Below are 23,452 nucleotides of genomic sequence, written 5' to 3'. Positions count from 1 at the left end.
ACATGCAAATTTAGGGTTAGAGTTTATTAATTCTGATAGGAAGTGTTTTTGCACCTAGTTTAGGATTTTGAATTGCATAGTCATAGCATCTGTAAATAAAAGGTATTTTTCTTTTTTCCTTTCCAATTCGCTGCCATTTGTTCCATTTACTTGCATTATAGCAGTGTAGAACCTCCAGTACAAAGTTAGATGGAAATGAAAGCAAATATCTTTGTCTCTTTCTCAAATTTAGGAGAAAAAACATCAGTCTCACTATTAAATATGCATGAATGATGAGTGGCTTTGTATAAGACTAATCTTGGTGGGGAAATAACCTTCTGTTTCTAATCTGAGAGTTTTGGAGCTCTCTTTAATGTTATTTTACAGTTTCTAAAATGACTCTATGATTTTTTTCTACATTCTACGGTTGTGCTTAATCATAATAATTAATTTTCCTATTCCTTTTAAAAACTCACATAACATGGAATACATCCTTGTAAAGAGTACAATTTGTTTTTAGTATATTTACAATGTCTGTGCAAGCGTCATCACTAACTCCAGAAAATTTTTCTCACTCCCAAAAGAAATCATATAAAAGAAACCATAATCCAAAGTACAAATAAAGAGCAGAATAAAATACTGATAAAAGTACTGAATCATGTACAACACATGGGTAGATTCTGAAAAGCATAATACTAAGTGAGAGCTAGACAGAAAAGATCACATGCTGTATGATTCCGTTTAGAGAAGGGAGATAGCTGTTTTGCAAAGGGGAAAGGGAACAACAGACTAAAGGTGGGGGAAGGGTAGAGGGTAGAGGGTAAAGGAGACTTTAAAATTTTAAGATGCATCATGTACATGTAGGAACTACCTACAATGAATGTAATCTTCATATATTGCAAACATGAACTTAAAAATAATAATAATGAAAATGAAATAATAATATAATAATAATGATAATGATAATGAAAGGGGATCTAGAAACAGAGGGTCAACAGAAGTGGTTGAGGAGAGGAAGGAAAATGAAAAGAAACAAAGATATGTTGAATACATGTACCTACTCCCTGAGATGAATGTAAACATCATGTACTCCAAACATGTTATAATAAAAAATCATAGACTCATGAGCAGTTACAACTTATTTCCCAACCCCTAGCAATCACTAATTTACTTTAGGTCTCTATAAATATGCCTATGCTATTTTCTATAAATGGAATCATACATCATCTGATATTTTAGGTCTAGCTTTCACTTAGTATAATGTTTTCAGAGTTCACCCAGCTGTTGTAACATGGACCAGTACTCAGAGTTTCACAGGTTTCAGACCATAGCCAGCTAACACCATTGTTTTTAGTTCTGTGGTGAAGCAGAAACATGGCAGAGGGTATGATGAGAGAAAGTGTCTCAGCTCGTGGAAGCCAAATGCAAAGAGATCTATTTGGTTTACAGTGTTTAAATTTTATTTTCTTGCTGACTTTTCCCTAATTGTTCTATCCATTATGGAAAGTGAGGCCGTAAATTTACTCATGATTCTTATTAATATGCCTATAAGTCCCTTCAATTTCATCTGGGTTTTTTATACGTTATTGTTTTGTTTTCTTTTGCTTTGCTTTGCTTTGTTTTGTTTTGCAGTGCTGGAGATCAAACCTGGGACCTTGTGCATGTGATGCAAGTGCTCTGCCACTAAGTTATACCCACAGCCATGGGTTTTTTTGTTTGTTCTATGTACCCCAAAGCTCTGTTGTTAGGCACCTATATGTATATATGGCATTCACTGATTGACATTTTAATAATTATAGAATGTATTTCATTGTCTATAACAATTTTTCTTAGTCTATTTTTTCTGATAATATTACAGCTACTCAAGCTGACTTTTGGCTACTGTGTGCATGATATCTTTTTTCATCTTTTTACATTCAATCTGTGTACACCTGAATATAGAATATGTCCCTTGTAGATAGGGTATAGTTAAATCATTTTTAAAACTATTCTATCTCTTCATTCTCTTTGTAGGGTTTAATCCACTCATGATTAATACAGCATACTGATAATGCCTTTTTCCTGTTTGTTTTCTCTATCTTCTATAATTTTTCCTTAATTTCTCCATTATTACCTTTTTAGTGTTAAATATTTCATGTGTACCATTTTAATTATTTTGTAGTATCTTTTCTATTTTTAGTCATCTTCTTTATGGTTTTCCTAGCTATTACAATTAATAATAAATGAAAATCTAACTCAAATTAATGTCAACAGAATTTCAGTAGTATATAAAACTTTTTGCTCTTGAATAGCTCCTATTGCTCTCCCATTACTTATGCTCTTATTGTCATAGAAATTATATTTTTGTTTTTATATACAAATTAACATAATTTTAGAGCCTGATATAGGTATACACATATATATATATTAATCAGATATGGGAAAGGAAAATATTTCAAAGAAAATATGCATTTTTTAAAATTTTATTTTTGAGACAGTCTCACTACATAGTGCAAGCTGCCCTTGAACTCACTATGTAACCCAGGCTGGCCTCAAACTCATGATCCTTTTGTCTAGCCTCCCAAGTACTGGCATTACAGGCTTGTGCCAGTGTGCCCAGCTTATATTTTTAATATATAGATGTAGATTCAAGTTAATCTCTAGTGTTATTTTATTTCAGCCTAAAGAATTCCTTTTATTAAATCTTGTAGGAAAATTTTGCTACTGATGACTTCCTTTAGTTTCTTTCCCCCCCAAGGCCATCATACTTTCTTCAGTTTTAAAGTATGTTTCTATTGTTGTTGTTGCTTTGATTGTTTTTAAGATTTTCTGTTGATTTTTTTTCTTTCCGTCATTTTGAATATTTTATCCTACTGCCTTCTGGCCTCCATGGACTATGAAAAAATTAGCTATGAATATCCTTTTAAAAATTTATATCAGTACATGTTTGTAATATATATAATGAGTATATTCATTTGTGGTATTGGCATTTATACATATCTCATCTTGATCCTTTATTACTTCTTACTTCCCATCTCTCCCTCCTGTTCTCTCTCATCCCCAGGTACCCTTCCCACCTCAACAAAGTCTAACTCCTTGTTTTCTATCATCTATTTTCATTTTGTTCTTTAAATTATTTATATTTTGGGTTCTCATATAATAATATATAATCTTTCATGTGAAATAAATCACTTAACATTGTGGCCTCAAGGTGCATCCATTTTCCTACAAATGTATCAACTTTATCTTTCTTTTTGAAGGATATATATATATATATGGATATATATATATATATATATGGATATATATATATCACATTATGTATCCATCATCTTTTAAACAGCATGAGGGTCACTTTTATAATTTAGATATTATGAATTTTCCTGTGATGAACAAGGGTATGGATGTATCTCTGTAATATGATATATTAATATGTTGTATTAATATGGTATATTAATATTCTTGAGAAAACTTTCGTGCACTGTCTTCTCTCATGTTACATTTATGATTCTTTTCAGCATTATTTTGCATACCATTTTTCTTTAGATACATTCCTCTTTTGTTCTTTTCTTGATTCTCTCCATTTTTGGTTTATGACAGTTTGATTATGATGTGGTTAGATGTCAATTGCTTTTAGTTTGCTCTAACTGGAGTTCTTTGAGCTTCTTGAGTGTATAAATGAAAGTTTTTATTAATTATGGAAAGATTTCAGCCATTATTTATCCAGAAATTTTTGTTGTACCTTTCTCTTCTTTATGAGACTCTCATTATGCATGTGTTGCTGTTTGATATTTCAGTAGTCTCTGAGATTCTATTAATTATTGTCATTTGTTTTTCTTTTCTGCTGCTCAGATTGGATAATCGTAATTGACTTTCAACTATTGATATTATTTTTTTCTTACTTATTTGAGATAATTCACCCAAGCAACCATCAGGATTGGAGTTGTCTTTGTAAAAAGGTTTTTGCTTACATATTAAATTTCTTTAGTAGATACAAGGCTACTTGTATATTTATATTTCTTTTTATGTTAGGTTTTGTCATTTATGCCTTTTATAATATTATCCATATCCCATAAGTTGTCAAATTTACTGTATAAATTTATTATACTACTACCATATTAGTAGTTGAAATGGAAATATCTGTAGTGATGTTCTTTTTCACTCCTGTTATTGATAATCTGTATCTTCTTTTTCTTTCTTACCCAGTCTAACTAGACGTGAAGAAATTATTTTGATCCTGTCAAAAAAACTAGACTAGTTTTATTGATTTTCTTTATTGCTTATCCATTTTCCATTTCATTACTGTATCTTATCTTTAATAGTTACTTATTTTACTTTGGGATTAATTTGTTCTTTGTTTTCTAGCTTCATAAAGTAAATTAAATTGTATTCATATTAGGTTTTTCTTATTTTGTAATACAAGCATTTCAAACTTTCCTTTGAGTACTGCTTTAGCTTTATCCTATAAATATTGACATGTTGTGTTTTATCATTCAGCTCAAAATGTTTTCTAATTTTCCACTGATCTGTGGGTTATGTAAAAATCAGTTCTTCATATAAAAATATGTGGAAATTTTTAAGATATTATATTACTATTGATTTCTAATTAAATATTGTTGTGTGAAAATACATTAATTCATATTTTAAATTTTATTATGACTAGTGTATGCATTGTTGATAATCTAGCTTTATGGATATTCCATATGCACTTGAAAATTATGTGTATTGTGCTGTTGCTCAGTGTAGTGTTCTATAAATTAGAATTAGGTTAAAGTATTTGAAAGTGGTGTTTGGATTCTTTTTTAATAATTTCCAATTTTAATCTAGTTCTATAAATTTTTGAAAGCTCTGTAAAATTTTTCAAGTATGTTTGTTTACTTATTTCTCTTTTTATTTCTGCCATTATCATTTCCTATGTTTATAAGCCCTAACATATGGTGCTTATATATGCATGATTTATATATCTTCCTGGTATATTAACAAATTTATAAAGTTTCTTTTTTGAGCTAGTGAAGTATCTTGTTCAGAAATGTACTTGGTCTAATATTAAATTAACTACGCCAATTTTCTTTTTCTTTTTTTTTTTTTTTTGGTACCGGGGATTGTCAGGAGGCAGAACCACTGAACTAAATCCCTAGCCCTACACCAATTTTCTTACACTTACTGTTTGTTTTGTATATCATTTACCTTCTTTTGACTTTCAACCTACTTACATTTCTATGTTTAATGTGTACCTCTTCTAAACAGTGTAATCTTAAATTTCATTAATATTTTTGCCATATCTAACTGTTCTTGAAATCACTTAATGAATTTTCATTTACATTGCACTTTTGAGTTCTTGAATTCAGATGTTTAAAATTTAAATGTTTAAATGTTTAAAACAATTTCATTTTCTGTAGGGATTCTTTCTCTGTTCATACATTAATTGCATTTCTCTTCTAATTCTTTGAACATGTGTATATATATATATATATATATATATATATATATATATCTTCAAAGCCTTTGAAACCTTTTCAGCTATACCCAACATTTAGACACATTTTGATGCATGTTTGATTTTTATCTTTTCCTAGATGTGAATTAAATATTCCTGTTTCTTTGCATAGCTACAATTTTGTATTAAAATTAGGCACCTAGATTAACATTCTAGCATTCTATGATTCTGAGTTATGTTGTGTTCTGAGGATTGTTTTTTGTTGCCCTAATAAGCAATTCGCTTACATGGTATCAAACTGAAATCAAACTGAAAACTCTGTCTCCCATGTGGTATGTAGCAGCTGATATATTTGCTCTGTTATTATTGCTTCTTGCTGCAGCTATTTTTACCCTAGCTTCCTGGGAGTTTCACCTGCACCTGAATATGTTGGTGGTCAGCGAAGGATTTGGGCATAGCTCATACTTAGATAATGGGGCTCACACTCTCTGCATTTTCTTGCTTGTGGATTTTCTCCTAAATTTCTCTGCTGTTTTCTGATATGTCAATCCAGTAAAACTTCAATTTTCTCCCACCTGAGCAGATTGAAGAACAGACTCAGACCTTTTTAAAATAGAAAACTCACAATATCACCTAATATAGCTGTTTTTCCTGAATACGTTCCTCTCTGTCTCCTCAATACGTTCCTTGCCTGTTTTTTTCTCATCAGATACCCTGGTAATTACCCTACACATGCATTGATTAGAGTTAATGCTCAGATTTTGTGCCTCACTCCTTTATAATTCTCTTGCTGCCAAAATTTCCCACATAAATTTACAGTTGAGTTTTCAGCTTTGAACTCTTCCCAGTTATCATGATGCTGTGATTTTTTTTTCTGCTCTAGCCATGGATATAGCAGAAATCCTCAAGAATGAAACCTGTAATTTTGCAATTCTTTCTCTTTTACTTGCAAATTTTCAAGAGTAACCTCATTTCTTCTCTTCTGTATCCTCTTAGACACTTTCCAGTACACTAAAATGTTGATATCTGATTATATATTATATATTTCAGATTTTACAATTATTAACTGTATAAGTTTTTACACAAGCACTTCACTTTGCCGTCACTACTGAAAGCTTAATACAGATGATCCTGCACTTATCTTTTGACTTATGATTTTTGACATATGATTTTTTCACCTTTACAATAAAGTAAAACTATATGCATTCAGTAGAAACTGCACATTGACTTTTGAATTGTCATCTTTCTTTGGGGTAGTGATTTTTATTGAGATACTTTCTCTAGATGCTGGGAAGCAGAAACAAGCTGTTGGTCTGAGGTGGCCATATGATCATAAAGATAAACAATCAACACTCTACAGTATAATGTATTTCTAAGCTATGCTGTTATGATTAATCTCAATTACCAACTTGAGAAGAACTCAAGAAAGGTTCCTAAAGAATTGGTTCCTGGGACACATTTCATGATGCTTAGTCATCCAATCACTCAGAATTTACTACAACAATGGATGAAGGGTGCCCAGCTATTGCTCACTCTGGTGGCAGACCATGCCACTCATAGTCCATGTGATGATGGTTTTCTAGGCATACAGCATTCAAGAATTATGTGCCTTCCCCTTTTCCTTCCACTTTGGACTGTGAGAGGGGTAAGGGGAGGGAAAGAAGGAAAAGGAAAAAATATGAAAAAACAGAAAGAAAGTCTTTGTGGAGGGGTTGAAGGGAGGGCAGGGTAATGGGGAAAAAAATAAGAACCAATACATATCACATAAAGGTAAAAATTCCCAATGCTGAATGTCATCATATTATATACTTAAAATGTACCAATAAACTTAATGAATAAAAGGAAAGAATGAATTATGTGGCTGTGGAGACTTCCACTCAGATTTCAGAGAAGTCCTAAGGTCAAACAAAAATGTATGGCAGAGTTAGAGTTTTTGTCAAAAGCCCAACAGGGTGGTATGTGAAGCTGTGGTGGTGAGACCAAGGACTCAATAGAGACCCTCCAAAATTGGACATGCCAAGAACATTTGCTGAGGAAAGCTGCAGGCTATGAACAGAGCCATTCTAAGAGATAGACGATGTGGGCTGGGAGAGCAACATAAAGGTGGAGCCACTCAAACCTTTAGAATTCACATTTTACCACCATGTGCCCAGATATGCAACAAAAAAAGTGAATATTGACCTTGCTGGGTTTTGGTCTTTCCTGTCTGATTACTTTTTATATTCCTATTCCTCCATTTTGGAATGGGTATGTTTACTCTGTGCAACTACATTTCGGTATTATGAAATTTTTTTTGTATTAAATTCATTTATTGGTACATTGTAGGTATACAACACAATTACATTTCTCATTGGGAATTGTACCTTTAAATAATGCATCTTGGTTCTTATTTGTTCCCCATTCCTAGCCCTCCTTTCACCTCCTCCACCCTTCCCTATTTACAAAGACTTTATTTCCATTTTTTCCATTTCTCATCATTTTTCCTTTCCCTTCTTTCCTTTCCCCTGCCGCTCCCACTACACCAACCCCTTTAGACCTTTTCTTCCTATTTTGCATTATTGATTATTCATTCTAATCATTGGTACATTTTAGGTATACAATATAATGACATTCATCTTTGGAAATTTGCACCTTTACATAGTCTCTCTTGGTTCTTATTTTTCACCCTTGCCCAGCCCTCCCTTCAACCCCTCCAGTCCTCCCTATTTACAAAGATTTTGTTCCTATTTTTCCATTTTCTCATATTAATCCCATTCCCTTCTATCCTTTCCCCTAGCCCTCCCACTTCCTTCCCCTTTGCCCCTTTCCTTCCTATTTCACATGACCTATTATACATTTAGTCCTTATTTACACTTTCAGTTTCTCACACCAGAGAAACTATTCGGTATTTGCACATGTGTGTCCTATTTATTTCACTTAAGAGTATCTCCTCAATGTGCATCCACTTAGGTATAAATATCTCTAATTTCTCATTTTTTATGGCTGAGTAGTACTCCATTTTATTAAAAAACCACATTTTCTTTATCCAGTCACCAGTTATTGGGCACTTGGGCTGTTTCCAAGTTTTAGCTACAACAAAATGTGCTGCTATGAACATGGGTGCACATATATCACTGTGGTGTGATTCTTTTAATTTTTGGGGGAAGATCCCCAGCAGTGGAATAGCAGGATCAAATGGGACTTCCAGTCCTAGTTCTTTGAGGTATCTCCATACTGATTTCCACAGTGGTTGCACCAGTCTACACTCCCTCCAGCAGTGGAGCAGGGTTCCTCTTTCCCCACAGCCCCACCAGCATTTGTTATTGGTTGATTTCATAATAGCAGCCATTCTTTCTGAAGTGAAGTGGAATCTCAGCATTGTTTTCATTTGCATCTCTCGAATGACCAGTGATGTTGAACATTTTTTCATGTATTTATTTACTATTTCTACTTCTTTGTCTGAGAAATGTCTGCTCATTTCAGATGCCCATTTTCAGATTGGGTCTTTAAATTTGGGAGGTTTGATCTTTTTAAGTTCTTTATAGATTCTAGATAGTAGACTTTTGTCTGAGGAAGAGCAGATGAAGATTTTTTCCCACATTGTGGATTGTCTCTTCACACTGCTGGCAGATTCTCTTGCTGTGCAGAAGCCTTTTAATAAGAAGAGATCCCACTTGTTGATTGTTTGTGCTAGTTCATGGGCAAGTGAGGTTTCGTTCATAAAATCTTTTCCTACACCGGTGTCTTCAAGGGCTCTACCTAACCTCTGTTCCAACTGGTTCAGAGTTTCTATTTTAATATTTAGATCTTTAATCCATTTTGATTTGAGTTTAGCACAAGGTGAGAGATACAGGTCTAGATTTAATCTTTGGCAAGTTGAAGCCCAATTTTTCCAGCACCATTTATTAAAGAGGCTATCTTTCCTCGAGTGAGGGTGTTTGGCTCCTTTATCAAAGATGAGATGGCTGAGTGTGTCTGGTAGTGTTTCTGCATCTTCTAATCTGTTCCACTGGTCCTCAAGTCTGTTTCTTTGCCAGTACCATGCTTTTTTTTTTATCACAGGAGCTTTGTAGTAGAGTTTCAGGTTGAGGATTGAGATACCCCCTGCCATGTCTCTATTACCTAGAATTGCTTTTGCTATTCTGGGTCTCTTCTTGTTTCAAATGAATTTTTGGATTGTTTTCTCAAGGTCTATGAAGTATGCTGCTGGGATCTCAATTGGAATTGCATTAAATCTATATAGCAGTTTTGGAAGTATGGCCATTTTCACTATATTAATCCTTCCTACCCAGGAGCAGGGGATGTCTGTCCATTTTCTGATATCATCTTCAATCTCTCTTTTCAGAGTGCCATAGTGTTCAGAGAAGAGGTCTTTGATTCCTTTCATTGGGATGATTCCTAGGTATTTCAGTTTTTGGATGCTATTGTGAAAGGAATTCTTTGCCCTATTTCTCTCTCAGTGAGTCTATCATTCGTGTAGAGGAAAGCTATTGATTTTTGTGTGTTGACCTTGTAACCAGCTACTTGACTGAATTTGGTTATTAAGTCTAGAAGACTTTTGGTGGAGTTCTTGGGGTCTTCTATATAGAGTATCATGTCATCTGCAAATAATGAGAATTTGACTTCTTCCTTACCTATCTTTATTCCTTTTATTTCTTTCTCTTGTCTAATTGTTGTGGCTAATGTTTCCAGAACTATATTGCAGAAGAGTGGTAATAGTGGACATCCTTTTCTTGTTCCTGATTTGAGTGTTAAGGATTTCAGTTTTTGACCATTTAGTATGATATTGGCTGTTGCTTTTTCATAGATGGCTTCTATCAGTTTGAGGTAGAGACCATCTATTCCAATTTTTGGTAGGGTTTTTATCATAAATGCATGTTCGATTTTGTCAAATGCTTTTTCTTTATCTATGGAGATAATCAAATGGTTTTTGTCCTTGGCTCTATTGATATAGTGTATTAAATGATTGATTTTCATATACTGAACCATCCCTACATCCCTGGGATGAATCCCACTTGATCAGGGTGTATGATCTTCTTGATGATCTTCTGCATTCTGTTTGCCAGTATCTTGTTAAGGATTTTTGCATCTATGTTCATTAGTGAGATTGACCTATAGTTCTCCTTTTCAGTTGGGTCTTTCTCTGCTTTGGCAATCAAGGTGATCCTTGCTCCCAGGAATGAATTTTGGAGTATTGCTTCCCTTTCAATTTCATTGAAGAGTTTAAACAGTAGTGGCAGCAGTTCCTCTCTAAATGTCTTGTAGAATTCAGCAGTGAAGCCATCAGGGCCTGGGCTTTTCTTAGTTGATAAGTTTTTAATTACATTTTCAATTTCATTGCTTGATATTGGGTTGTTCAGAATTTTTAGGTCTTCTTCGTTCAACTTTGGTAATTCATATGCATCGAGGAATCTGTCCATTTCTTCTGTGTTGTCCATCTTATTGGTGTATAGGTTCTGGAACTTGATATTGATGATCCTCTGGATTTCTGCTGGGTCTGTTGTAATTTCATCCTTTTCATTCCTAATTGCATGGATTTGGGCCTTTTCTTTCCTTTTTCTGACAAGGTTGGCTAAAGGTTTGTCAATTTTGTTGATTCTTTCGAAGAGCCAACTCTTGGTTTCATTGATTTTTTTGTATCATTCTCTTAGTCTCCCTTGCATTGATTTCTCCTCTGATATTTATAATTTCCTCCCTTGTATGAGCTTTGGCGAGTCTTGCTCTTCTTTTTCTAGAAGCTTGAGGTACAGCATCAGGTTAATTGGGCTCATTCTGTTTACCTAATATGCGTATTCACTGCTATGAATTTCCCTCGTAAGACTGCTTTCATTGTGTCCCATAGATTCCAATATGTTGTATTGTCATTGTCATTGAATTGAAGGAACTGCCTGATTTCTTCTTTAATTTCCTCTATGACCCATTGGTTATTCAGAAGTGTGTTGTTCAATTTCCACATGTTTATGAAATTGTTTGAGTTTCTTTTGCTATAGATCTCCAATTTCTTCACACTGTGGTCTGATAATATACAGGGGATAACTTCAATTCCTTTGCACTTACTTAAACATGTTCTATGTGTGAGTATGTGGTCTATTTTGGAGAATGACCCATGTGCAGCTGAGAAGAATATGTATTCTGATTTTGTGGGGTGGAAGACTCTGTAAACATCTGTTAAGTTCATTTGTTCAAGAGTTCGATTGAGTTCTAGTATTTCATTACTTATTTTTTGTCTAGTTGATCTATCTATTTGTGACAGTGGGGTGTTGAGGTCCCCCACTACAATTGTATTAGTGCATATATGACTTTTCATGTCCATTAGTATCTGTTTCATATAGTTGAGTGCACTGGTGTTTGGTGCATAGATATGTATGATTGTCATCTCTTCCTCTTGGATTCCTCCCTTTACAATGATGTAGTGTAGTGTCCTTGTTCATCTCTCTTAATCAGTGTTGGTTTGAAATCTACTTGATCTGCCAAGAGGATAGCTACTCCTGCTTTTCTGGGGGTTCCTGTTGCAAGGAGTATTGTTTTCCACCCTTTAATTTTCAGTCTATGAGTTTCCTTTTGAATGAAGTGTGTTTCTTGTATGCAGCATATTGTTGGATTTTGCTTCTTGACCCATTCTGCCAGTCTATTTCTTTTGATTGGTGAATTGAGACCATTAATGTTGATGGTTATAACTGAAACATATTGACTTGTCATTGCCATGAGTTTTTCTTTTTGTTGGGTTCTCCCCCTTTACATTTAATTTCTTGTCATGCCACATGGGTTCATTCTGCTTTGCTTCCTGGGGTTGTGATCCTCAATGTCTGTTCCTAAGATATTGTATAAAATTCTTGGAGTGATGGTTTGGTATTCTTGGAGTGATGGTTTGGTATTCATGAAGTTCCTAAGGTGCTCTTTGTCATGAAAGTATCTCATTTCTCCATCCATTTTGAAAGATAGTTTTGCAGGGTACATCAATCTGGGTTGGAGGCTGTTTTCTTTAATTGCTTGGAATATGTCACTCCAAGCTCTTCTTTCATTTATGGTTTGTGTTGAGAAGTCTGTTGTGATTCTGATGGGCTTTCCTTTGTATGTGATTTGTTTCTTTTCTCTGACTGCTTGGACAACTTTGTTCTTCTGTTGAGTTTCTAGAATCTTAACAATTATATGCCTATGTGTAGATGTTTTTTGATCAAGACTATTTGCAGTCCTATATGCCTCACTTATCTGTATGTCAAGCTCTTTTCCCCTGCTTGGGAAGTTTTCTGCCATTCTTTCTGTGAAGAGATTTTTTATGTCATCTCCACTGTCTCCTGTTTCTTCATTGACCCCAATCAGTCTTATGTTATTCCTTTTTGCATCATCTAGCAGCTGCTGGATTGATTTCTCATGTTCCCTTATAATTTTGAAGCAATTTTTCTTTTCCTGGTCACTAATTACAATCTAATCTTCTATATCTGAAATTCTGTCCTCACATTGGCTCATTCTGCTGTGTAGACTTTCAATGGAGTTTTTCATGTCCTGGAAATCTAATTGCATCTGTTTTATGGATTCCATTTGTTTCTTATGTTGAGATTCCATCATGTTCCTGAGCTCCTCTCTAGATTTATTAATCATGTCTTGCACTAGGGGCACAATTTCTCCTGTTATCTGAGAAATTATTTCTGATTTCATTTTTTCCAGATCCCCTTTTGTTGCCAGTTCATTGGGTCCAGGTGGTTGAGTATCAGAATGTTCCATCTCATTTCCCTTTGGGGTTGCTGTAGGTGATCTGGAAGTCTGGTTTTCAGACTTATTTATGTTTTTGTCATTTCGACTGGGGCAGGGGGTTGTTAGCACCTGCATGGATTACCTCCTCTGAGCTGGTTGAGGTGGGACAGGGGCCGGGAGCAGTGGTAAGGATGCTGACCCAAAAGCCCTTTTCTGTTGGCTGGGAGCAACAGGAGGAATGATGGCAAGAAAGCCCCTTCCTCTGGACCAGGAGCAGTGGGATGGTGGTCAGAAGCCCCTCCTTCTGGGCCGGGAGTGGTGGGAGGGATGGTGGCCTGGAAGCCCCTTCCTCTGGGCCAGGAGCAGCAGGACAGAAGGTGGCCCAAATGCTCTTTCCTCTGGGCTGGGAGCAGCAGGAGGGATGATGACCAGGAAGCCCCTTCCTCTGGACCAGGAGCAGTGGGACGACAGCTCAGAAGCCCCTACCTCTAGGCTGGGAACAGCGGGACTCAGTACTTTGGTCTGGTGGTCTGGTGTCCTCTGAGTCTTCATAGAGTGGAACCAGGTGGCTGCCTGTCTGCAGAGGGGTGATTCGGTGTCTTCCGCGTGACTCAGGACCTCAGTAGGGCATGCACAGTCCTTCCTGTGTGCAGCAGGCTGATTCGGCCTATTCTGTGTGACTGGGCACCTTGGTAGGGCATGGGCAAACCTACCTGTCTGCAGCGGGGTGATTCGGTGTCTTCCATGAGACTCCAGTATTATGTAATTTTTAAAATATATTTTGCAGGAGTTCATGGCTAAGAGTTTGCTTTGAGTCTTAGAGGAGATTTTGGACAGACTTTTGAACAATGATGAGACTGTTAAGAATTTGGAGAAGGAATTCATTCATTTTGGGTTGTATGTGTGATAGTTCCATCATGTTAGACATGATTGTGATCTTGTTATATTGTCTGTATTTGGAGATTAATTATAGTTTAAAGAGACATATCTGGGTGCCCAGTTACAGGTAGTAGAATGTGATGGTTAGTCTTGATTGTCAACCTGATTGGCTTGAAAGACTACCAAAGTGAACTTCTGGTTGTATTTGGGAGGGTCATGGATGCTTGAACTTGGGGGCTATATTCCTGGTTTCTTCATCTCTGGCACTCTTCCCCTGTCCTCTGCTTCCTGGCCACCATGAAATAAGCAGCTTTGCTCTGTCATATCTTTCCACCAAGAGTTTCTGCTTTGGAACCAGCCAACCCTAAACTAAAACCTCTCAAACTATGAAACCTCTCTTTCTTTAAGTTGTGAGTGTCAAGTATTTTTCCCAACAACCAGAAAGCTAACAAATATGATAATTCAGGATTAATAAATGCCTTTTTTACTTACATTTTCAACTTAGTTTTATCAGGATGTAACTTTGTAAGTAGAGGAGCATCTGTGATTTGAAGAGTCTAAAAGGAGCTTATGAGTTCAGTGTAGTCATTAGGAAGTTTGATAATAAAGTGACAACTGGACTTTCTGCTTTTACATGTTCAGTTCTTGACATCACATGGACAAAAAGGCAAGTTTATCTTAAATTTTTTTCCCACATCCATAGAAACAAACAATGGTAAAACCACCACTGATTATATCATAGCAAATAAAATATTCTATGTGTATTTAGAAAGGTAGAAATGGTCTACCTTATGAAAAATGGTTGATTGTATACAATCTATTAAAATATGATTTGATGATGCATGTTATATATATGAAGAAATGATATGTTTCAGTGGTTTGTTAAGCCATTTGAAAATGTTAACTTGACTGAATTCTTTGGTAAAGATTGCAAACAAATTCTACCAATTCTTGATCCATACATAGAGAAGTTTATGTGCCAGTGTGATATTCTGCTTTTCAAAACTGGGTAAAAATATGATTCTTTTAGAAGATGAGAATGGCATTTTATATTTTTTCTTTCTTTTAAACATTTGAATTAATTTTAAAAGTTAATTGAGTAAAGATTTTTATTTAGGAGAACAAATCCTTTTAACTACTCCAGATGTATCTATCAGGTGAAGAACTCTTAGAACAGGCATTAATTTTAATGTCTATGATGCACATACACATACACCACACTGGGCATCTGTTGATGTTCAACAGCCTTGCTTTTCAAGTCATTGATTACACTTGTGTCTTGAAAGTGCCAGGAAATAATAGTTTTACAATAGGCAACCTTCAATAAGGATGAACCACCTTTCAAGATGGGTAGCAATTTGAACAACATTCTGTAACATTTCAATAACATAATGCTGAGCACCTCTTTACAAAGAAAATCTTTCCACTAGTGAAATTTAAGTCCAAATTTAAAAATAGATCGATATTTTTTAAAGGCAAGTAGTTCTATGGCTGGGCTACTAATAGGAAAGGCAGTTGATGTGACAAATCCAACTTTGTGTGGTGACCCAAATTGTCATTATGACTAGATTATGGGAAGTCAAATATAAGACCATATAAGCTTGACCTAATTCTAGTGTTTGATCAGAATTTATTCAGAAGCAGCTTTCCCTTTTTATATTGTTTTCTTTCCTTTTTCAGATTTTGTGTCTAAACAATCAAAGACTTTTGAGAATAAAACAATGTAAGGAAAAGTTAGAAAGGGAAGGAAATCAGGTAATGTTTTAAAATAGAAAAGTAATCCACATTCTAATTTGCTTCATTTCTCAATAGATCTCAGTAAAATGCCTTCTCAAGTTTTCCACAATTTGTGCAGAAATTACAATGCCATGTCCAGAAAGAGTAATTTTTTAAATAAGCACAAAAAAGAATCACAGTTCAATGATGTTTTGTAAAGCAAATCTACTTATAATACAGCACCCAAATAAATAATTAGAACATACCAGCACCACAGTAGTCCCAATATTCCCTCCCAGTCCCCTTTTCACTAAAGAGAACAACTGTCATTAGTTTTATCATTATAAATAAATTTTGTCTGGCTTTGACCTTTCTATAAATTAAGGAGTAAATTTTGCATTCTTTTTTATCTGTTACCTCTTGCTCATTGTTTCTAAGATGCATTCATGCTTTTGCATGTAAAAGTAATGTGTTCATTGTAATTGTTGTATAATATTCTATTTCAGGAATATGTCAGAATGTTAATTTTGGGTGCATCCAGTTTTATCTTTTATGCATAGAGTTGCTGCAGACATTCTTGTACTTGTTTCTTAATGAACATATGTAATAATCTATGAGCTATATGCCTGGTAATGAAATTTATGATCTTATAATAAGTCCATGTTTATGTTTCATAGATTTTGTGTTTGAGGCAATTTTGAATGGTTCTTGATAAATTTTTATGCAATAAATTGGACTAGAAATACAATAAATATTCTTCAGCAAGACAACTATGAGCAATCTCTAAAATTCAGGGAGCATAAATGGAATAATTAATATGACTCACATTCATTCATTCAATAAGTTTTGGTAAACATTTTTTATGCTAAGTATTGTGCTAGGAATTGGCAGCATAGCATAGAGTAAAGCAGTCTCTCTTCTACCAAGTAGTTTTATGATTATCTCTAAATTATATAGATATATATTCATGTAATTATGAATATATCTGTTAAAACTATGTCCATTTAACATAAAAATAGAACATTTTTATGGCCTTGTGTCAGGAGCTGAATTGTGTACCTTCATCCTCCTAATTCATATGTTGAATTTTCAACCCTCAGTACCTCAGAATATAACTTTATTTTGAGATAGGACTTTTAAGAACTAATTAAGATAAAATATGATCAAATGCATGAGCCCTAATTCAATTTAAATTGTGGATTTATAAGAAGTGAAAGAAGAGAAAGTTAGGACTGAGTAGTTTAATTTTGTCTACTTAAGTGGATCATAGGGTACCCAAATACGTACTTAAATAGTATTTCTGTATATGGTTTCAAGAATGTTTCTAGATAAAAATAGCATTTGAATCACTGAACTCAGTAAAACAAATTGCCAACTTTAGTATGGACAGACATCATTCAATATGTTGAGGTCCTGATTAGAAAAAAAGGCAGAGGAAGGGAGAATTTGCTCCCTGTGCCTAAATTAAAGTAGAACATTAATTTTCTCCTGCCTTAAAATTGAGACTATATCATCAGCTCCCCTTGTTCTCAGACATTCAGTCTCGGAGTAACCTCAGGGTTGATTCTTCTGGAGGTCAATTCCTTGCAGACTACAAATTAGAAGATTTCAGTCTCCATAATTACATGAGTATATATATATATATATATATATATATATATATATATCTTCTGGAGAGCATTAAGACAGAATATAAACATGTATACCTGGCAGAGTAAAGATCACCTGAGGACACAGAAAGTAAGACACAAAGAGAGACCTCAGAAGCAACATAACCCTAAAAAGAATGGTCATCATCAAGAAATCAAGGGTGTTCAGTCTGTTCCGTGGCTTTTCCTCCTCCCAATACTCCTGCTCTGTTTTATGAGGCCAAGAAAACAAAATGAGGACGTGGTGACTAATTGATCCTCCACATATACAACTAGAAGCTATCCTGACTCTGTTGGCCAGTCAGTTTGGAAGAGGACCAGACCAGAAATGGTAGTTTCTATGGTAACTCCAGAGCAGGTTGCCTGGGAGATGACCCCCTTTGGTCTCTTTGAATCTCTACTGTAGCTTCACCTCAAAGGCAGATCTAACATCCTGGATTGTCTCCTGCCATGATTACAGGGAAATACCAGTCTTTCTGGTAGGTTGCAAACAACATGAACTGTGGGCATCATCTGGTTGTTCAAACATCATCATTTCCTGAAAAAAACAGGGTCAAATTCACCCTTAACAGAAAAACACAATCATTTCCTGGTAGACTCTTACACCATGACCTTGAAAGAAACTATGCCAGTAGGCAAGATGGAAGAGTAGTAAGCCCTTTGCCTCATAATAAATCATCATGCATCTCATCTACAACAAACTTGACAGAGCTCTGTGGGCTAGAAATGAAAACAGCCATGAGCTCCTTATCAGCATTTGGAGAGTCTTCCATTCAGATACCTTCCAAGTCCAGAATCTGACAGGGTTGTCATAGTGCTGGCCCAAATGCATCTCAGGATCATATTAATATTGTGAGCTCGTCAATGCCATCATTTCCTATTCTTAAACGTTCTTCTAGAAAGAAAATTCTTTACTCAGATAGGTTGATCCTAGAAAGGCAGAAGCTGTCTGTATGTCCTATCATCAATAGAGAAGAATACCTTCATTTGTTGAACTTTCAACACAGTTTTATAACTTAGGTCCAAAATTTATTTCTAATCTACAGAGAATGATATCTGTGGATTTATATGATAACCAGATTGAAGAAATTAGTTGGCTTTCTATCCTGAGATCCCTCCAAGTGCTTCTGTTGGGGAAAAACAGGTCATTTCAGGTCCTGAAGGTTGGAAGAGAATCTTTGGCAAAGGCAACTCATGAGAGGAAGACTGTCAGATATTTCTCTGGTCTTGAGTTTTACTGATTGAGTGACTTGCTCACTTACTGCTTTTCCTGCTCACCTGGGCAATGAGAATCTGCAATAAGAACCATAACACGATTGTAGTCAAAGCTAAGAAAATGTTTGAAGTCACAGAATAATGATGATGTGAGTCTCTATTGGTTCTGTAGGAAGACTTTTGCACATGGAGTGCTCTGTGGTTGAAGTGCCTTGAAGGTACTCAGAGTTTGTGATCAATGCAGAAACACACTCCACTTATCCTCTAGATTGGAAAACTTTGGGCCATGATGATCAATAACTCAGTAATATGAGAACAGTTGGATGACAAAGCTAGTTCCAAGGAGACTGGGAGGAATTGATAACCCATATTTTAGTAAACCTTCCAGGAGAATCTCATACACATAAAAGTTTGAGAATCATTCTTTTAGGGAATGTGACATTGGGAGTATAAAAAAATTGAATAAATATCTTCTCTAGTATCTATGAAGTCATATTGTTATTAGAAAGCACGACTCTGTCCTACACTGTATTATTAGGTACTAGAATTTCCTCTGTATTTTCTAGGTATTTCAAGAGCAAAGCAGGCAGAAAAAAAATTTTGTCAAAAGTTTTGTTTGTTTCCCATCTGGTTTGGTCTATTAGTTTAGCTATTAGGGAGAAATTTAAATGATAGGATATTAAGCACCTGGCTCTGAATAAAGATAATGGATTCTTTAGTCCAGAAGAATTTTGATGATTTGAATGAAATGAGTAAGGGTTTTGGGGGGTAGGGAACTTTCTAGGAAAAGAGAAAATTCTACCAATGTCATGAGGTGAGATGGAATATGGATGAGAAGATTGCAGTCATGGGGAGTGTGATATGTATGAAAGGGACAGAGGAAAACTAAAACCACTAGCAGAAGATGGTGGAGTGGTAACAGAGACACAGCCTCTCCAAGATTTGGAGTCCAGATGCTAGAATATAGCAATGTGAGGAAGAGAAGAAGGAGGGAAGTGGCTCCCTGGGACCCAGAAAGGACCTGAAGCAAGAACTGAAGCCCACAGGGAGCTCAAAGAGAAAGACCTCAAAACAGAAGTGGCTAGAAGCTCTTTCTCCCTGAGCCACAGCTCACAGTGTGGGAGGGGTGGCTCAAACCTGCAGATGCACAGTGACAACTGGCAATCCAGAGGCCTCTACAGAGAAATGCACCAGTGAAACAGAGCAGTGGACACTGTGGACTACAGTGGCTGGTGAATGATTCCAGACCAGTTCAGGTATCCACAAGAGAGGATGATTGGCTAATCACCATATTGGAAAGGGGTCAACTGAACTCAGAACTCAGAGCAGCTGTAGGTTGGCTCCATCTAGTCGCTCCCAGTATAAGGGTGAGGCACAGCTGAGTTCAAGCCAGAAGGAGGTCAGGGAGCAAGCTCAAGCTGGCAGGAGGCAGCTGGAGTGTTGCAGGCTGAACAACTCAGGTCCCAGTTTCACAGCTAGAAACCAAAAGCAGCTTGAACTTCTGTGGAACTAAAAGCAGAGGCTTGCTGGGATTATCCACAACCCCACCATAAATCTACTTCTGGCTTGCTGGTATCAAGCAACATAGATCTGGGATCTGTCTGACCATTCTGTCTACCAGTGACTGCAGAGACACACCCTGATCTAAACATTTTTTCTCCTTTTCTCCCTTTCTTTACTTTATTAATTTTTCTCTTTTTGTTGATTGTTTATTCTTTGTATGAGTGTGAACATTGTTTCTAGTTTTTGTTGTTGTTATTTTGTTTTGTTCTTCTTTCTTCCTTCTTTTATTCCCTCCTGTCTTCTTCACCAGTTTTCCAAAGCTTGTGTAATCTTCCTTTGTCCTCCAGCCTTGCTTCTAATCTCTTTCTTTTCTTGTATTTCTCTATTTTTTCCTGTAACCCCTTTTAAATTTTCTCCCCTGAGGATAAAATCATCATATTAAGAGGATATTTACTGTATATAATTTTCTGGTTTGTTATAAATTTTGTTAAATAACTACAAATCTTGTTCATACAAAGGCAACAAAGTAGTAGTTACCATAGTTTGTCATTTTTTTTGAAAAAAGAGAGAAATCAAATAATAACTAATGCTGTTAAGGTTGCATGGAAAAAGAAACCCTTCTACATTGTTGGCAGGAATGTAAACACTACAGCCACTGTGAAAATCAGTATGGAGATTCCTCAAAAAACTAAAACTAGAAATTCTATTTTACCCAGCTTTTTCCCTTCTAGGTATTTTCCCAAAAGAGTTAAAAAACATCATAATACAATGATGCGTGCATACCTATGTTTATAGCAACACAACTCATAATAACTAAATCTCTGAAGCAGCCTATATGTTCATCAACAGTTGGATGGATAAACAAAATGCAGTATTTACACACAGTGGAATATTACTCCACCATAAAGATAAACTTGAGTTATTTGTAGGAAAATGGATGCACCTTGAGATCATAATATTAAATAAAATAAACTTGACACACAAACTTAAATTTTGCATGTTTTTTTATGAGAAATCCAAAATATAAGAAAAAAGCAAAATAAAAAGTAGATAATAGAAAGTAGGGAGACAGATCTTTCTCAGATGAGAAGGAGATTAAAGGATTGAGGGAAGGAGAGAGAGGGGAGGAGAAGGGGATGAAAAAAAGAAATTATGACGTGCTATATACATGTACCAATTCTCCATAAGGAATGTAAACATTATGTACTGCAAACATATAGTAATAAAAATTTTTAAATAAATAATTTGTGTTTACTCCTGATCTCCCAGAACTTTTCATATATTTAAAAAGCCATAGAAAAGTAAAATAGAATGGAAAACTATATAAAATGAACATAAAGGTAAATCACTTTAATAACATAGGAATATAGTCACTTGATTATCAAATAATTGGACTTCTTCCAATTTAACTTATTTTTATTTTTACTGAGTGTAAAATTTAAAACATTGCTGTCACTTTGTACCTAAAATTTCAGCAGAGTGCCCCACGGCCTTAAAAGGAATTAGAAGGTTGTGATTCATTGCTAGGTCCCTGACTGTTCTCCTTTCAAAGCATCATATTTCATTCTGTCTCCTAGAATCCTATAAGAAACCAAAGCAAGCTTGCTCAGTAGGGTTCCTTGTGCAATATCAAGAATTCTGCACTAAATCATCACTTCATTCATGTTAGGTCTAGATAGGGCAGACAGAAGAGAAAAATGCATAACAACTTTGTTTTCTGGCACACTGTTCTGTCACATAAAGATTGGTTTTTGATGAAACCCAAACCTGGTTTTCACACTCTGACCACAATGCTAAAATATAATTCTGACCTGTGTAAGACAAGAAAAAAGTGATGGACAAATAGAGTACTGAGGCAATGAAGATTGAAAGTAAAATAAAATAGTAATTCATTATTTCTACCCATCCTATTTTTCCATAAGTGACTCAAAGCAATAAAATAAACAAACAGTGGTTGTAATAAATTGCACATTCTTTCAGCAACAATCAAAGAGGAGTAGCCATCATGTTGTACTGTTTTTAACTCCTTCGTTTGATCTTTAGTTTTAAAATGGATTAAGAGTCCCCTAACTCTTTTCAGCTTGAGTAAGCTAGTAACTCAAAACACTAATACTTGGCTTTGTAAAAATCTCTGTAACAGTCTAATGTCTTCAAACTTTCTAAAATAAAATTGAATTTGAATAGGATAGTACTCTAGAAGTCTGCAAATTGACAGTTCTCAAAAGGCTCTTTCTTAAGGTCCCTAGTTCGATCTCCAGTACCAAAAAAAAAAAAGGCTCTTTCTTTGTTTTCCATATTCTCTTTCTGAAGTCTATATGATATATAATTTATGCCAAATTCTAAGTATAAGATGTAACATGCTTGTCAGCAATTTTCTCTCTAAAGGAACTGATATATCCCTCAATTCTATGAAATATAAAGGACACTGACATAAAGTGTATCCACAAAAGTTATTTTAAAATGGTAAGTATTTAGAAAGGAAGTGAATAAGATGGCTTCCCTTTAGTTTCCCTTCCCCTAGCAGGGACCACAATAGGTACTGAATCAGTTATCTCCATTATCTGTTCTATTGTATATCATGTTGCACTATAATTTATCTACTTATGTACCTGTCTTCCCTACTAGACTCCATGAACTGCTTGACAGCAGAAGTTGTTTCCCATTCATTTTTATTTCTCTGACATCTACCATGAAAGAATCAAAACCTTATGGAAGGAATAAACAGTCCCCTTTTAATTTTGTTAGAACCCACATGTAAAATTTGTAACACTGTGCTTCTTTCATAGTAAATGCTCTATAAAATACTAACCAATATTTGCTATAATGGAGTCAGATGGAACCATGTTGGAGATTCCTAAGGGCTATTAATCTTCTGAAAATTTGAAAGCTGATTAAATTATTATCATGGCAGGGGTATTCCCGCCATAGTAACTAGGAAATGCACTATTCTATAACCTCCCCCCCACAAATGTCCATTATTAAATATTTAATGGCACACAACTGAGGTCAGATAACATATTATCTTGGGGCTTATGATAGGTAGATTTCCAGCCCTGTGACAAAATACAAATACCTGAAAAAATCAACTCATAAAGAGGAATGATTTGTTTTGGCTCATAGTTTCAGAGGTTTCAGAGGTTTTCACCCATGGTTGCTTGGCCCTTTTGCCTTTGGTCTTGTAATGAGGCAGAACATGATAGCAGGGGCATGTGGCAAAGGAATTCTGTTCTCCTGTTAGCCAGCAAACAGAGAGATAGGAAAGGGGAACACTTATTTAAATTGGTAGAAAGCATAGATGACATGAATTTTTAAAAATAAATTAACAACTTATATATTAATATATATATATTCTTTTTTTAATTTTTGAGACAGGGTCTCACAATGTCATTCAAGTTGGCCTTGAACTCATTATGTACCCCCAGGC

This window comes from Heterocephalus glaber, unplaced genomic scaffold, assembly GCF_053883595.1.
Source record: "Heterocephalus glaber isolate CG9 unplaced genomic scaffold, H.glaber_assembly_v1.0 deba00001613, whole genome shotgun sequence".
NCBI lineage: Eukaryota > Metazoa > Chordata > Mammalia > Rodentia > Bathyergidae > Heterocephalus > Heterocephalus glaber.
This window is presented reverse-complemented; position numbering follows the sequence as displayed.